This window comes from Urocampus carinirostris, chromosome 5 (genome assembly GCF_059441175.1).
Source record: "Urocampus carinirostris isolate Australia breed hairy pipefish chromosome 5, RoL_Ucar_1.0, whole genome shotgun sequence".
Taxonomy (NCBI): domain Eukaryota; kingdom Metazoa; phylum Chordata; class Actinopteri; order Syngnathiformes; family Syngnathidae; genus Urocampus; species Urocampus carinirostris.
In genome coordinates this window covers 4764438-4782962 of record NC_142353.1, presented here as the reverse complement: position 1 = coordinate 4782962, position 18525 = coordinate 4764438, and positions in this window count along the sequence as shown.

Here is an 18525-nt window from a genome sequence, read left to right as displayed (position 1 = left end):
CTGCACCACTTATCCTCAGTAGGGTCGCAGTAGTGCTGGAGGCCATCCCACCTATCCTCGGGCAGTGGGCAGGGGACACCCTGAACATGCAAACTCCACACAGGAGGTTCGATCTTATGACCTCAGAACTTTGCCGCACACGTGTTAACCACTCCACCGCCGTGCTGCCCTGCTTATTTTATATTGGCATTAAAATAATTATGTATTTAAAAAACAAGAAATATAAATCATCTGAAATAATAGTAACAGTAAAAAAGTCAATATAAGAACAATTAAATAACAAGGGAAATATCTATATTTTTCAGAAGTAACAAATATCAATATTTTTTAATTAAAAAAAATAGCACTTTAGACATTTAACATGATCAAGTTTTGGACCAACACTTGTTAATAATGAACAGAATAAAAAGACTCATGGCTTGGATTAAGCCTTAATGCCCAATTATACCATCTCTTAAAGAGATAGTATGGACTATTTTGAACCTCCTTTAGATGGAAAAAAACCTTTGTTATAAAAAAAAAAAATGTTGATTTGAATCATAGGCACGTTTCTACTTATTTTACATAATATGAGGCTCTTCTAGAGGGAGATTATACAATTGTCTGTCATCTTGCTGCTACGGGTACCCAAAAACCTCAAAACTTTGCGAAAGGATGAGGAAAAATTGACAAGAAAAATTGTTCGGTTTTGCCACCTTGCATAGGTTGCATTCTTGTAGTGCTTTTTAGCGCTCGTTTTTTTTTTTTTGCACGAAACAACACAGCAACATCTATCGATCAAATGATACCACTGTCCCTTTAATCAGACCACACTAGTTTAAATAATTAGGATTTACAAAATAAATCGCATTTGCACATTCTTGGAATTTTAACTACTTAGTAAATGAATGAATAAATTCTACCGTGAAAATTATTCGGACAATATATGGGATTTAAGCCATGTGTGCCACTCACCTGAACTGAAATTAAAAAAAGGGATGATGCTTTAATTCTTCAGATTGTCTATGCTCCCCCAACAGCGCAAAACGTACAACCTATCAAAAGAAAACTAGACCTGCAGTATGCCCACCGTTTCACTCTTTGCCAGGCACAGAATAGGGGTCTGTAATATTACGAGACTTTTGCGTTGAAACTTCATCTACATCTGTGAATTGGAAGACTGCGTTTGCTAACAGGGCTAAGCTCAAAACTTTGCCAGTTGCCATGGACATAAAATATCCATACATCATTTCAATTTTACTTTTATGTAAGACAATGTTTTTCAAACAGTGTTCCGGGGCACATACGTGTGGTTTGACACCTTGTCTAGTGTAGCCTACCGCAGGAAATTGCCTGATTATACCTTTGCAAAAAGAAAGCATGCCTTTGGTCAGTATCTTTGCTTTTTTTCCAGCCGAGTAACTTTGACATTCATCCATATCAGAGGGTGGCAGCATATTATTTTATATTTTTACTATATACTGTTACGAGGCGGTACAGGAAATATATCAAAAACAAAACTTGTCTTGGTTGATCATGCTTAAGATTGCACTGCAAAAGTAATAAATACAAGAAATTTCTTGCACATAATTTTGCTGATTTTAAATGTTTTATTTTACTAAAAAATAACAAAATAGAGTTAAACCAAGTATAACATTTTTTGTCCCACTGGCAGATATTTTTTGCTCATTTGAAGTATTAATTATGTCATGTTTCAATAAAAAAAAAGTTGAAAATATAATAAAACTTTGAAAACCTGTTAGAACTATTGTAAAATCCTAAATTACAGGTAAACAATTCATCCAAATGGAACATCTGTATTACTTCCTGAGTCTCAGTGATCACAAAACTGTATACTGTCAATTTAGGCTACATGATCATTTAAACTTTTAATAGTATGAATTAGATGCTGACGCTGGACTTTTTTTTTTAGCCTGTTGGGATTTTTTTGGCAAAAAATGTGTGCCTTGGTTTAAAAAGAAATAATTGGGAACACTTATTTGACAAATGCGTTTTTGATTTTTTATCTTGTTATATTTTGTTCACTTTTTCGAAGAGTTTGAGACCTGCATTGGAATTCATTCTTAAGTGATGGTTTTCTGTGTAGTTTGCATGTTCTGCAGGTAAACAGCTAAGCGACTCACAACACATGCAGTAAACTATGTCGGGTGTCACACGAACACATCTTTTGGTTTGGCTGTCTCAATCAAATTACTTCTGATCTAATTACAGGATGACAGGCTTCACTTGTGTTTGGTACACAATGAATGAGATTTGTGGCAAAAGTGTTCATGCAAATTAGTAGTTTGAACATGTGCTGAGTTGTATGGAGTTTGTTTGTTGCTATCTGGAAAGGTACATTCCGTCTTTTGTCAGCAATGGATTAGTTTATTCAAATGTTTTGATGACGTTTGACAGCAGAGACACGGGTTTTTAAAATGCTGAACAATGTACAAAAATGTCGGTAACTAGCTGGGAGGACTATCTAATAATACAATAGGAATATAGAATACGATAGTTAGGAAATACAATTTGGAAAGGGAGGCAAGAATTGTGATCCGCTTTGCCTTCGACAACGCATTTATCCCCGGACACAATGATAAAGGGTTCCAACAATGGTATTACAGCAATATGTATGAAAGTTGAAATTGGCAAGCTGCAGAGTTTTGTTGAATTTCAAAATGCATTTGGGTTACAGGTAAGTTACTGTTTTCATTACCTTACAATTTGGACTGGTCAATCCACCTGAAATGCATGTCTTTGGAATCTGGTAGGAAACCGGAGTGCCACGCAAGCACGGGGAGAACATACAAACTCCACACAGTAAGTCCGGTAGCTGGATTTGAACCCACACAAGAGGTTCCCAAGACCTTAGAACTGTGCCGCACACACACTAACCACTGCGCCGCCGTGCTGCCCCTCTATATCAAAATACTTTTGGGAAAAGGAGACATATTAAAAAATAACGAAAAGTGAGTGGTGGAATATTTGTAAAACACAGTGCATATCCACTAGCTACCGGAATCTGAGGAAGTTCAACTGTTGTTGTATGACATATAAAGAGGTAGACGTTGACTACATGCATACATTTTGCCTTTACCTCAGAACACAAGATTACTAGGCCATATTATGGTTTGTTTTAAAGAAAATATTGGGATGTGGTATACCTAAAACGTTCAAGGTGCTCTATTTAGGCCATCTTAGATATGAAATATTACAGAGAATGGATGAGTACCTGATTAAACATTTACAGACAGCTAGCAAAAAAATGATAACACGAGTATAGCACAGTTAGTGTGCTCTGCTGAGGAAAAAAATTGTAATGCAGAGGACCACATTTTAATAAGAATACAGGATACCCAATTCATGGACAAAAAGGAAAATGGATAGACTATAGGTTAAACAAGGACACCACTTACGGACCATGAAGACTGGACTTTGAAGAATGACTTGAACATGGAAGATATTCCCCAACACTGCATTTTATTATTTAATTCCCCCTTCCCCGTCTTTTTTTTGTTGATTGTGTGTTCAAAAAAGATAATAAAACACAATAATTTCCAAGTTACACAAAATGAACAATGCGCAAATATAAAAGGATGTGTATATAATAGAATGGTGGAGTATACTCATGTACGCTACACTTTTTAAAAAATGAACTACCTGTATTGTATAAGTTTACTTAAGAGGAGAAATAAATGGCTAAGTAGATCATTTTACATTAGAAATTCAGTTGAAATTTCTAGGTTTTAGTGCATGCCAGAAGTGGAATGTACTGTAAGATACGCCAACTGCCTGCAAGGGAATTTGAACTGTTCTAGCATGCCGTGCACTGTATGCAAATGAGAAAGGTTTTGCATGCCTGCCGGTAAGCTTTTGGGAATCACTGACACGTGCTTTACCTCAATGCGAAAGCGTGAAAAAGCTTCCGCAAAGCAACAAAGGAATCCTCGGATTGTCACTGCTCCTACAGCAACTGAGTTTAAATTTTCATCGTGGAAGAAGTTAGGAAAACGATTGCTGTGGTCACATCTAATGGGATCAAGTATTGAGTTTAGGGGTGAACAATACTCTACATTTTGGTATCAATCCCATCCAAGCAAATACTATGTGGTATGAATAGATATCGATCTGATCCAAGCATATGGAATGTATTATCAATATATAACGACCCAAAACAGTTACTTTTGATGATTAAAACCCCTAGCCCAATGTGTTAGCTTATAATGAAAATAAACAAAGCACAGCATTTGTAGGCACAATTTCTTTAGATCAAATGACTACAATGCAAGTACATAAAATGAAGAAAAATATTGCTATCAAAACAGTCTCATATCAAAAGCCAAGAGAGTCAAACCATAAAAGCAGCAGTATAACAAATACATATAATGTCAACTGGAGAACACAATGTCAACTAGAGAACTAAAACATTTCCATTGCACAATATAAATAAAGTCAGCAACGCAAATTAAGTCTTGATCGTGTGTTGGTTGCTCTTTTGCCATTGTGTCAACTGATTTACAGGTTTTTGTTTGAGAACAGTAACATGTTTATATTTTGTGGTGCTGCTCATTGCTCTCTTTAAGGTGAGTTTCATATACTGGACTGTCTCAGAAAATTAGAATATTGTGATAAAGTTCTTTATTTTCTGTAATGCAATTAAAAAAACAAAAATGTCATACATTCTGGATTCATTACACATCAACTGAACTATTTCAAGCCTTTTATTATTTCAATATTGCTGATTTTGGCTTACAGCTGAAAAAAACTCAAAAATCCTATCTCAAAATATTAGAATACTTCCTCAGACCAAGTAAAAAAATAATTTTATTACAGCAAAACTAAATCAAACATTTGAAAATGTCCATTGATGCACTCAGTACTTGGTTGGGAATCCTTTTGCACGGATTACTGCATCAGTCCGGCGTGGCATGGAGGCAATCAGCCTGTGGCATTGCTGAGGTGTTATTGATGCCCAGGATGCTTCGATAGCGGCCTTCAGCTCATTTGCATTTGTAGGTCTGGTGTCTTTCATCTTCTTCTTAACTATACCCCACAAATTCTCAATGGGGTTCAGGTCAGGGGAATTAGCAGGCCAATCAAGGACAGTGATGCCATGGTCAGTGCACCAGTTACTGGTGGTTTTGGCACTGTGGGCAGGTGCCAGATCATGCTGGAAAATGAAATCCTCATCTCCATAGAGCTTTTCAGCAGATGGAAGCATGTAGTGCTCTAAAATCTCTTGGTACACAGTTGCATTTACTCTGGACTTGATGAAACACAGTGGACCAACACCAGCAGCTGACATGGCTTCCCAAACCATTGCTGACTGTGGGAACTTCACACTGGATTTCAAGCAACTTGGATTTTGCTCCTCTCCAGCCTTTCTCCAGACTCTGGCGCCTTGACTTCCAAATGAAATGCAAAACTTGCTTTCGTCTGAAAAGAGGACTTTGGACCACTCTGCAACTGTCCAGTGCTTCTTCTCCATAGCCCAAGTCAGACGCTTCTTCCGTTGTCTTGAGTTCAGAAGTGGCTTGACCATGGGAATACGGCTATTGTAGCCCATTTCCCGGACACGTCTGTGAACTGTGGCTTTTGATACCTGGACTCCAGCTTCAGCCCACTGTCTTTGAAGCTCCCCCAAATTCTGGAAGCGGCTCTTCTTCACAATTTTGTTAAGGCTGCGGTCATCTCTCTTGGTTGTGCAGCGTTTCCGGCCACATTTTTCCCTTCCAACAGACTTTTTGTGGATATGCTTTGAAACTGCACTCTGTGAACAGCCTGCTCTTTGAGAAATTTCTTTTTGTGTCTTACCCTCCTGATGGAGGGTATCAATGATGGTCCTCTGGACAGCAGTCAGATCAGCAGTCTTCCCCATACTTGTGATTTAGTTTACTGAACCAAGCTGAGTGTTTTTAAGTCTCAGGAAACCTCGCAAGGTGTTTCGAGTTAATTAGATGATTCAGGTGATTAGTTGAATAGCCTACTTGTATACTTTTTCATGATATTCTAATATTTTGAGATATGATTTTTGAGTTTTCTTAAGCTGTAAGCCAAATTCAGCAATATTAAAATAATAAAAGGCTTGAAATAGTTCAGTTGATGTGTAATGAATCCAGAATGTATGACATTTTTGTTTTTTTAATTGCATTACAGAAAATAAAGAACTTTATCACAATATTCTAATTTTCTGAGACAGTCCAGTACATTATGAGTGTTGCCACAGTAATAGACCTCTGTACCACGCAAATTACACCAGGAATTGTCCTTTACTGTAGTTGAGAAAAAAAGTCCACACTGCATTGCACTTCCTATTTGCCTCTGACATTTCTAGCCCCTGTAGAGGTGGGAGTATATATTTGGCCCTCTCTTCTGCCTGACAGGCAGGATGCAGCAGCATGCTAGGTAGGGATGATCGCTAAAAGTGTGCCATCAAGTGTCAGACACGACTTAGGCATAAACTTGGAGAGTGGTCGAGGTCGCTGGTTAAGAGAGAAAAGAGCTGCACCATCTACAATGCTTTGAAGAAATTGGCGAGTGGGCGATGTATCGATCCCAGGACAATAGTGTCAATCCGAAATTAGGTACGTTCTCAGTATCGATAACATCAGTATTTGGATCGATCCGCCCACCACTAATTTATGTGCAAGAAGTTAATGTTACGACATGAATCGGTCAAAGCTTATCAGTAAGTATTTTCTAAGAAAAACACAAGGACCACAAATACATAAATATAATCCATCCATTTGGTACCCTGAACACAATGCTCAAGAAATACAACATTTAAAAATTACTTTTACATGGTAGAGTGTGTCATATTATGACACAAAACTGTGTAATCGCTGTCTTTGTTTGAAGAAATCGCTTCTGCGAGTGTTGGAAAATTCAAGCTGTGAATCAGAACTGACATGTTGAAATATTTGAATGATTTTGTCTGAGCGGTGAGCTATATGTTTCTCTTGGGTGAGGGCTCAGCGTCTCCTAGCACCGCTTGCTCGTTCTGCACACTGCATGATGAACTCTGTGACGGAAATCTATTTCTCCCAGAACGTGCCCTTTAGAGAGTTCCGTCTGTTTGGCGTGAGGGTTGCTAGCTCTCAGATATACATCCATCCGTCCATTATATGCAGCGCTTATCCTCAGTAGGGTTGCGGGGGTGCTGGAGCCCAGCCATATCTGGGCAGTGAGCAAAAGACACCCTGAACTGGTTGCACATGGGTCGCAGGGCACATAGAGACATAGAACTCACTCATTCACACCCAGGGACAATTTTGGACTGGTCAATTAACCTGACATGCATGTTTTTGGAATCTGGGAGGAAACTGGAATGCCCGAAGGAAACCCACGCAAGCATGGGGTGAACATCTAAGATAAACAATGATGTCGAATACCAGTCTCACCTGTTGGATGAATTGAATTGAATTTGATTACTTCTGAATCTAAAATAAGCTCTCTATCAAGGTATCTTGCCATCTAGGTATATATCGAAATAACCTGAGATCTATTAAGCTATCGTGCTGTCTGTCCATCTGTCCGTCTCTCTAACTCTATGTAAATCTAGCTGACTATTTGTAACTCTCCCTCTGACTATCTCTAACACTATACATCAATATTTCTCTATCTTTGTCCAACTCTTTCTATCTCTATCCAACTATTTCTCTCATTCTATCACAACTACGTTTAACGCTATCCCTATCTGACTATAGCTAACTCTATCTTTTAATGAATCTTCAACTATATCTGACTATCTCTATCTAATTAGCTCTATCTAACCCTATATGTTTCTGACTATCTATACCTATCTCTATTTGACTCTAAATATCTCTAGCTCTATATAACTAACTCTAATCCTATCCAACTGTCTCTAGCCAACAAACTAACTAACAAAAATTATATTAAAAATATATCCAATTCACTTTCCTCTGAAATTACATAAGAAACTTTACATAGTTTTATGAAAATAATTGCACATTTATTAACATGTAATTACACTTTTACAAAACGGATTTTGATACTTGAATTATGAGTTGTCATTGATAATGATAGCGCATGCTAATGCACTTAAATATATATATATATTTAAGAAATATTTCCAGCAAAATAATTATCTTTTGCATTGCAGGTAATAGTTACGATGACCAATATTCTTTCAGGTGTGGTTTTCTCTCTCTTCCCCTCTTGTTTTCTCTTTTACTTTTTGGTCACACGTTGCCCTGATTGTAACCTAATCACCCCTCTTGCTCACTATTTACGCACTACTATTTTTGGGCAAGTTTTCAGTGTACTGACCCCTTGCCTCCTTTGCCTAACAAGGATTTTGCCTGCCATCATTGGTTTTTGCAACAAGAATTTACCGATCACCCACACTTTGACTGCCCCTACTTCCATTAATTAACCTGATGATAACATAGTAACAAAATAGTAATAATATGATGACAAAAACCAGCACCACAGCAAGAAAAAAATGACAGACAAACATGGCGGCAACTTAAGTAGGGATTCCTCTTATGTAAAATAATATTAATAAAAATAATCAAACAAAACATTGGTATGATAGTTCATCTATTTTTCTCTACTATTTAAATTTATATCTCATCTCATCTCATTAGCCGTACCGCTTATCCTCATTGGGGTCGCGGGGGGGCTGGAGCCCATCCCAGCCATCTCCGGGCAGTGGGCAGGGGACATGGTTGCCAGCCAATCGCAGGGCACACGGGGACAGACAACTCACTCGCTCATTCACACCTAGGGAGAATTTTGGACCGGCCAATTCACCTGAAATGTATGTCGTTGGAATGTGGGAGGAAACCGGAGTGCCCGGAGGAAACCCACACAAGCACGGGGAGAACATACAAACTCCGCACAGGAAGTCTGGAGCTGGATTAAAACCCACGCAGGAGGTTCCCATGACATGAACTGTGCCGCACAAGCGCTAACCACTGCCCCGCCGTGCTGCCCCTCAAATGTATATATATATATATATATATATATATATATATATATATATATATATATATATATATATATATATATATTATTTTTTTTATTATTATTTTTTTTTTAACCGAACATTTTTTATACCACTAGGGGGCACTAAATAGCACACACTGTCCATTCAAGAAATGCATATTGAACCGGGTGCCCCTTGCGCGAATGAATTGCAAAAAGTGGTTCTCAGCTTAAAAAGTTTTTGGGAGGCCCCTGCTCTAAAATTATATGAGAGACAAGTTATAGATAGAATATCACATTTATTAACAACGTAAAAAAATACAGATTCACAATAATAACCTTGTAACCTTATCTTCTTTGTTATAACCTTATCTTCTTTGTTCCTTTATCTTCTTTGTTTTATTTCATCCTCACTGTCAAATGTGAAACTGGAGTGCCACACCCAATTTCGTTGTCACAGTATGTTCAACCCATTTTGTAACAATGACAATAAAGGTATATTCTATTCTATTCTCTTTTATTCTATTCTAATAATTCGCTAAACTGCCACGTTTGGTCCATCTTGTTTAAAGAGCTCAGACAGGTGTTAAACAACAATGCTTCGCTCTGTGCTGAAGTTGTAGTAAAACTGTGTGAAAAAGAAAATCATAATATTATTGAACATATACAATAGACATTTACACTCAAAACAGAATTAATAAACAACAACATGTCCACACTACAACAATAATGTACACAGGTAAAGCATTCTACGATTTTGTTGAAATTTATTTGACATTATATGTATTCAATACAATGCAATCCTCCAATATAATATATGTATATATATATATATATATATATATATATATATATATATATATATATATATATATATATATATATATATATATATATATATATATATATATATATATATATATATATATATATATATATATATATATATATATATATATATATATATATATATATATATATATATATATATAAAACACTATTTCAACATTATGGATTGTATTGATTAATGAAAATACTATTTGAAATTATGTGTGTACTCCAGCCAATTCAAAAGTTGAAGTTAGAAATAGAAATGGGGAGGGTGATTGTACAGGATGAAATGTTTATTGAAGGTATTGTTGGATACATTAATCAAAACATGACACAAAAAGAAAAACTAATGCTGAGAGTGAGCATGGCCAAATATGGTCACCTTACCCCCCCCTTGTGGTGCTCAAAACACTCTCAGAATCTCTCACCCAAGGCTAGCTATTTTAAACAGTATCTCAATTATATTGAAATCAAAAGGAACCAGTGACGTTTTAGGCATCTGCAAGGCAGAGAGGCACCTTAGGTGGGATTTTTTTTTACCATGAAGTATTTTGCTGTATACATATACATATGTTATTATCATTATTATTCGAAAATATTTTTTTATATATATATATATACATATAAATATATAAATATATATATATATATATACATATAAATATATAAATATATATATATATATATATATATATATATATATATATATATATATATATATATATATATATATATATATATATATATATATATATATATATATATATATATATATATACCACAGCCATATCCCCCTAGTGGGAGGTGGCTAGAGTCATTTCTGACTCTTTTTGGGAGATTGATTCAGAGGAGAGGATTTCCAGTCTACTCACTCGCTCAACCCAACTGAGGTGTTGGGAGTCATTAGGTGATCAAATCCCCCAATTCCAACCCCTAATGCTGAACGCCATGCAGGGAGGCAACGGGTACCAAGTTTGAATTCCACAACCTCCCAGTCTCGGGGCGGGCGCCATACCCCCAAGCCACCGAGCTGGTTTGAATGTATATATATAATTATTTTATTCCTAGCATTTTACTGAGCTGATTATTTCTTCAAGTTGCTGTTCTCCCCAAAAGATGTACTACCTTAACCTAACACTAGAGAGTAGTGTAGGATCACTCAAAAAAGAATCCAGCCTCTCAAACAAAAGCCAACGTGTAAATTGCTTCAAGGATCTGCAGGCTCTCTCAATGGAAACGACTCATATTTTTGTTTCATTTTCTTGACGGGACTTCGAAGCCTGTCAAATATCACAAGCTTGTGAGCTGGGGTCATCCAAGCCCCCAACACACTATACTTCACTTTCAACAGATGGTACACAAAAAAATAATTCCAGTGAGTCTGTGTATGTATGTATGTATGTGTGTGTGTGTGTGTGTGTGTGTGTGTGTGTGTGTGTGTGTGTGTGTGTGTGTGTGTGTGTGTGTGTGTGTGTGTATGTATGTATGTATGTATGTATGTATGTATGTATGTATGTATGTATGTATGAATGCATGTATGTTGCCCTTGTATTCACATGTGGTTGAGCGTGTGTGGATGATGGATGGGGGAACGGGGTGTTATCGGGGCGACTATGTATCAATGTCTGCCACTTTTACACACGGGCTGACAGGACAGTGACACACCAGAACATGGGCGCCAGTCGCCCAGATGAGCTGGGCTTCATTTCCTGTTCCAGCTCCATTGCCAAGAATATGTGACATGTTGTCTTCATTAATTCCACTTCTATTTGGAGCCCTCGCTCTCACACCAGGCACACTCTGAGCACCTCAGTGCATCTTCCACGCAACTGCATAGGAAGAAACGATCGTACATTCTGGACTACAGAGTGCACCTGATTGAAACCCGCATTCGCACATTTGAAAGTTGACTGCGTCATTTGAATTATTCTTAAAAAGTTGAATGTAAATATTTTCTCTATTTAGGTATGAGCCTTTCTACTTTTATCTTACATTTATCAGAATACTTCGGGACGGAACATATTAGGTATAAGGAATGAGGGCTTGGGAGTGCTGAGAGTAGCATCATTCATGTCCCTGCAGTTTTTTTTCCTCTATTTTGTCAGTGTAGCATGGAAAGAGCGCAAGGAAGAAAAGGCCTGCTTCAAGTAGAGTCCAGACGCTAACACAAGCAAAATTAAAGAATGGAGAGTTTGTCTTAAATGAGCTGACTGAGGCAGCAATTATGAAAAATACTGCTCCTCAGTCAGTTGAGTGTTAGATATTTTCACGTGTTTTTGGATCATGTGACCATTCCAAATGGCGATTAGAGAGACTGACACATTTTTACTTCCACGCATAAGCGCTGTGTCACACAGACTTGTCTTTCTGTTGTTTTGTCATTTGTGTTTTCCACAGCAATGGACCAAATTGCATTCGCTAGTCATCATCGTTCCTTTTAGATTAAAGGCATTCCCAAATACTTAAACATGCAAAATGTGAGGAAATAGTTTTTTTTTCTTTGCATATAATCTACATATATTTTCCTGCTATATTTAAATTATTAAAAAAAATGCATTTTGAGACAATATTTCTTGCCTTTGTTGTCCTGAACGATGACGTCATCGGAGGAACCCCAGCACCCTAGCAGACGCTATATTGTTTTAGGTGGGAATTAGTTGAAAAGGTTACGCTTGTTTTGAGTTTTGAATGCCTTGGCATTGTGTCATAGGTGGATGCAGTAGTGGTAAAATAAAAGGCGAGGAGCCAAAAAAGGGGGCTAACTGGAGAAAAAACGAGGAGGTGTCATGGGGGGCTGAAAACGGAAAGAGGCATTGGCTTCAACGATAAACGCAAAACTGGCCAAGAATAAACCAGGGGATACGAAAAAACTGCTACTGCCATAAACGTGAAGCTGGAAATAAACCAAGTAACATGGCAAAGGTCGCCTCACTTGTTGTGTTAATGGGATTAGCCATTTTGAAAGTTTTGAGTTCCTTTAATGACTTCACATCTCTACAGAAAACAAGTCAGATGGGTCTACTTTGAGAGTAAATGTCTTTAGTCCCCCGGTGTGTGGAATGTTTTGCAACATGTTTGCATAATAGTGGGGAGGAAGACTTCCAATTCTGTGACATATTGAAAAAAAAATCTGTTTGGGAATACCTCTAAAGCTTAAGTGCGTAAAATGTCGGAAAAAGGTAGCGGCTTGTAGTTCAAAATTTACGGTAACGCAGGAGCTAACTCCCAAAACAATGTTGAAAGGCCATCATGCACAAGCACTAATGAAAATCCTGTCATGTGTGTACACACACTTCTCCGTCTTTACACACTCCTCGAACTAAAATCATTAGGCCGCTAACATCTTTCAGCAGAGCAACCCACATCAAGACATCACTTTAACTTGTGTACTAATTAACACTTAGAAAGACACAAATTAGATATGCGTGGCTAAAAGCAATTATAATATCCGCAAGTTTTGCGAGTCATTTGGGAAATGAAAAGAATGCCTAATTGCTGGAACCAACATCATTGCAGGCAAAGTTAAGCGATGCCTGTTAGGAAACAGTCTTATCTACAATTGCAGCTCCAGCTCCATATCCAGTCAGTGTGTTACTTTCGCCCATCACTATATCAAATGAGGTGCCACTTCGGGACATCATACAATCTCAGAGTAGTCGCGTGAGAGAAGTAGGAAAAAAACTCAATCCTGAACTAATAATCAATGAATCGTTTGATTAGTTTTTCAACGAATCTAATAAAAAAATAAAATAAAGTTTCGGACAGATAGAATAAGAGTGCACAAACATCAGAATGTTCTAATAATATAGAACAATAAAAAAGTGCAAACAAAATGCATGCAAATTTATGCCGGGGCGGCAGTAGCTCAGGAGGTAGAGCGATCGTTTTAGGATTAAGGGATCCCAGTTCGAATCCCGGCTTGTCCGTGTTACATGCCGAAGTGTCCTTGGGTAAGACACTGAAACCCCAACACCCCCAATAAGCAGGTTAGCGCCTTACATGGCTGCACAGATCACGGCCGCTATTGGGAAATGTGAAGCACAATGTAAAGCGCTTTGGGAAGTCATTGACTTGAAAAGCGCTATATAAAAGCAGATCATTTCATTTAATTTCATTTCATTTCATTTGCTATATACAAAGTGCAACAAAAAGAGAGGCAACATTGGAAGAGAATGTCACCACAGTACTTTGACGAAACAAGAATACGGTCTCGAGGTGACAGTTGCCTTTCGAAAGTTAATCGCAGGATCAAGAAGACGTCACACAACAACACGTGATCTGGAGTTACTCACTGCTGGATCAAAGCGGTACTACAAGCATCTACCCACAACAGTCTCATGATATTACAATAACACAACCAAATTCAATGCACACTTAGTTGCATCAAATTAATGTGACGCATACATAGCACAACAAAACAATGATGGTATTCATTGCCAACGCTTTTAATAATTGATTTTAATACATTTTACTGGATTCATTTTACACCCCAAAACTAAATTGTTGCAGGGATTTTTGACGAAAATGTGTTTTCAGTTTTTCAGACAAGAACACACCATCAATGACAAATATATATTCTCTCCAATATTTAGGAGAAATAAAGTAAATGCAAATCACGAGTTGAACTTTAAAAATGTGTGTGTGTATACTAGATGGGTGAAATAATGTCTAGAAAAGTATTTGGAATGCTATTGAATAAGATACAATGTTGTTGAAAATGATGGATTCCTATTGAATGGTACCTAAAGAGAAGACATTATATATTGTATCATATTGGAATGCTAATTGTCCTGGGCAAGTGATACCGTATTGTAGATGTCAAAATGTATGATTGAATCATTTGGAATTATATTGATGATATTCAATAATTTACAACCAAAGAGTAAGGCATATTTGTAAAAAAATGTACAAAAAATGCTTACTTTGGTATGTAGAACATTTGCTGTCTTGGACACTTAAAACCGGAACAATTTGCTGAATGGGGGAAAACGGATGGAACTAAAATCAGTGACATGCAGTGATATCTATCTATCTATCTATCTATCTATCTATCTATCTATCTATCTATCTATCTATCTATCTATCTATCTATCTATCTATCTATCTATCTATCTATCTATCTATCTATCTATCTATCTATCTATCTATCTATCTATCTATCTATCTATCTATCTATCTATCTATCTATCTATCTATCTATCTATCTATCTATCTATCTATCTATCTATCTATCTATCTATCTATCTATCTATCTATCTATCTATCTATCTATCTATCTATCTATCTATCTATCTATCTATCTATCTATCTATCTATCTATCTATCTATCTATCTATCTATACATACATACATACATATCACATTTTACATATATATATATATGTATATATATATATATATATGTATATATATATATATATATATATATATATATATATATATATATATATATATATATATATATATATATATATATATATATATATATATATATATATATATATATATATATATATATATAATTAAATGGTTAAATGTATTCATTGTTAAGGTTTTTTGTCATTTAACTTCACAATTTTTGTTTTCTTATCAAAATTTCTGATTTTTTTTAAATTATACTATGAATATCATCAATACAATGAGTATGTAATGTGCTATCGTGCTGCGCTTGTGCAGAGTGAGGCACTCAATTCTCTTGCCTCATGGCGATAGTAAGACCAAATAATCAGATTTGGCGCACACCTCAGCCTCAAACAATAGATTTAGTGATGCATTCAGTATTTTTTCTCGTTCGATTGACTTTTTTCATAAAGGAGGATTACCTTTCTAATGATGGTTTTATTCATAATGAGCAATGCAAAGACTTCAATTATGAGTTAAGGTAAGACAATAAAACATTTTTTTCTGCTACAGTTTATATATTGCTTTCTTGTCTGCAAATGCCAATCAAGTGATAAATAAGATGTAGATCCATTTCACACCAGGCAAAAATCTCATAACTGACTAAAATGTATAATTTTGTTACACGTTTTGGTGCAAAGTATTGCATTGGATGAGCTTATTGTTTTTCATTTGGAAAAATCAACAATATTAAGATTTGAAGCAAAATTAAACACATATTGGCCTATCCATAAGCCTTACCAATCAAACAAGTAGATAATTTAGAATTTGCAATTCAGGGTATGAGTGAAAATTAGTTTCTGAATATACTGTTGTGAAAAGTGTTTAAACTGACTAGGGGACGGGGCCAAAATAATATTTTTCCGTTTTGCCTAACAGTGGACTAAGTTTGTCGTTTCCACAGAACTGCAGTTGAATGAATGAATGAAGGGTCATTTTTGTCATCATACAATAGAAATAGAGGGCTTCTCTTTTCAGTATAAGAACGGGATGAAGAGAACAACTATTTACTTTTACGCTAGCATGGGGTTATCTTTGAGCCTGGTCTTTGTGATGATTAAAATACAACTGTCACAAATTGTAGCGGTATCCCACGAGTTGTAGCTCCGGGTCATCCTTTTTATAGAAAATTGATTTGGCATTGGTAAAACAGGGGTGGTTTGTGAGATTTATTAGGTAGCCGTAGCAGAAGGCTGGACCTACAGCCCCACTTATGCTTAATTTCCCAACCCTGCCTGCCTCAGTCCCTTCCCAGACCCAAGAACAATCCATGGAGCACCCAATGGTGATTAGGATTTAATATTTTTTCAGAGTCCGATATAATTGATGAATTTCTTTTTGATGTAACAAGCGTCTAAAAAAGCCGCGCCTTTTTTTTTGTGGACACGTTGACTTGTGCGCCCGCATGGCTGTTTTACCGTCAGCATACACCAGCTTACCACATTCGTACACAAAGACAGTCACACCCACCCAACACACACACACACACGCACACACACCCTTCACAACTAGCCTCTGTGATAGCATTCCCCATGTGTTGTATCCGGTAGAATCAAATACACGATGGAATCTGCAAAGTTTCATAACCGTGAAAAGCAAACCGCAATACGGCGTTTGATAACTGTAACAGGGCAACTATCGTTTGAACAGGAAAATAAAGGTAAAAAAGGTAAAGTAAGTTTTTTTCTCAAAGCAAGATTATGAAAAATAATGTCGCGCTTCCCTCTGACTCTAAAGAAGATAGTTGGAAATTGAATGAAATACTATAAAGCTGATTTTTCATGAATCTGCTAAATATTGATGTTTATTCTTCTGTTCCGAAATTAAATACATTAAATACAGTGATCCTCGTTTTTTGAGCAGTTTGCATTCCAAAGACGTCCCGTAATATTCAAAACCCCTCAAGTGAAAACTTTTACTTTTTGTTATTCAATAAGTGCTTTATTATACATCGAAACCAAATAAATAAACCAATTTATAGGCTCAAGCAAAGTAAACCACGATACAGCAAGAGATTACTGTAAATGTTTTTGTTCTTGTATTGTGAATATTGGATGTGTGTTATTGAATAACCAAGTGCGCAGTACAAAGGTTGGGACTTTGAGGGTGCTGATAACAACAACAAAAAAACTGTTCAGCCTTGGCGGAGGCTTGCATTTCTCTGATGCTATTCTAGTTTTGTATAAAAAGCACCGCTTGTGTTATGTTTTGTAAGTCTCACTAATTATATTTCTATTTTGCTTCTGTAGATATCGTCTTGGAAAAATAACACGTAGGGAGAGAAGTAAAAATTACCCAATTGTGAGAGATGCTTCTGCTTGCAAACTAATTATCAAGCTGAGCCGCGACTTCATCCTCATCAGCCAGGCCCCGCCATTAATCTTGTGCTGTCGTCCACTTCACTAAATCCAGCGTGTTACACTATCTCACATTTACTTCATCAGCTCCAGTGCGGCTGTAATTAATGATTTCTCATGCCCTTCCCTTCTCGAGCTCAGCTCACCATGTGTCCGCCTGCTAATCATACTCGCTGAAAAGCGAAGAAAAGAAGGCAAGGGGAGCGACAAGATGAAGATAGAGAGGAAAGAGCACATAGGAAGAAGGACCAGGTTGGGCGAGTACAGTTGATGCCTGATTTTTGACAGTGAGCTTCGATCAGATGACCGTATGACAGCGTGGCGATGCCGTGATCTGGATACTTTGTGACAGAAGACAGAGGCGGAGTGCAGAACAGACACCTGGTTTGATGAGCGAGCTTTTGCTCCGTAACATAGCTCAAACCCAACAGCACCTGTTCTTTTACAGGGCTCTGTCACTTCCTGGCACTTCACATCCCCTAGTTCTATGCTAATTAGAGACAAGGGGTGGTATTCCCCTCAGTTAAAGGAATCCCATATATTGCGCAACAGTGTGTCTCAAAGAGTGTGCCGTGGCACGAATGTTGGCAGTAATGTGTTACAAAGTAATGCATTCTTTCCATACGTCCATTATCTGCACCGCTTATCCTCAGTAGGGTCGCGGGGATTCTGGAGCCCATCCCAGCTATCTTTGGGCAGTGGGCAGGGGACACCCTGAACTGGTTGCCAGCCAGTCGCAGGGGACACAGGGACAGACAACTCACTCGCTCATTCACACCTAGGGACAATTTGGACCGGCCAATTAACCTAACACGCATGTTTTTGGGATGTGGGAGGAAACCGGAGTGCCCGGAGGAAACCCACGCAAGCACAGGGTGAACATGCAAACTTCACGCAGGAGGTTTGATCTCATGACATCAGAACTGTGCCGCACAAGCGCTAACCACAGCATCGCCGTTCTGCCCAGTAATGCGTTCCCTGGAACACAATTACTTCATCCTTCATT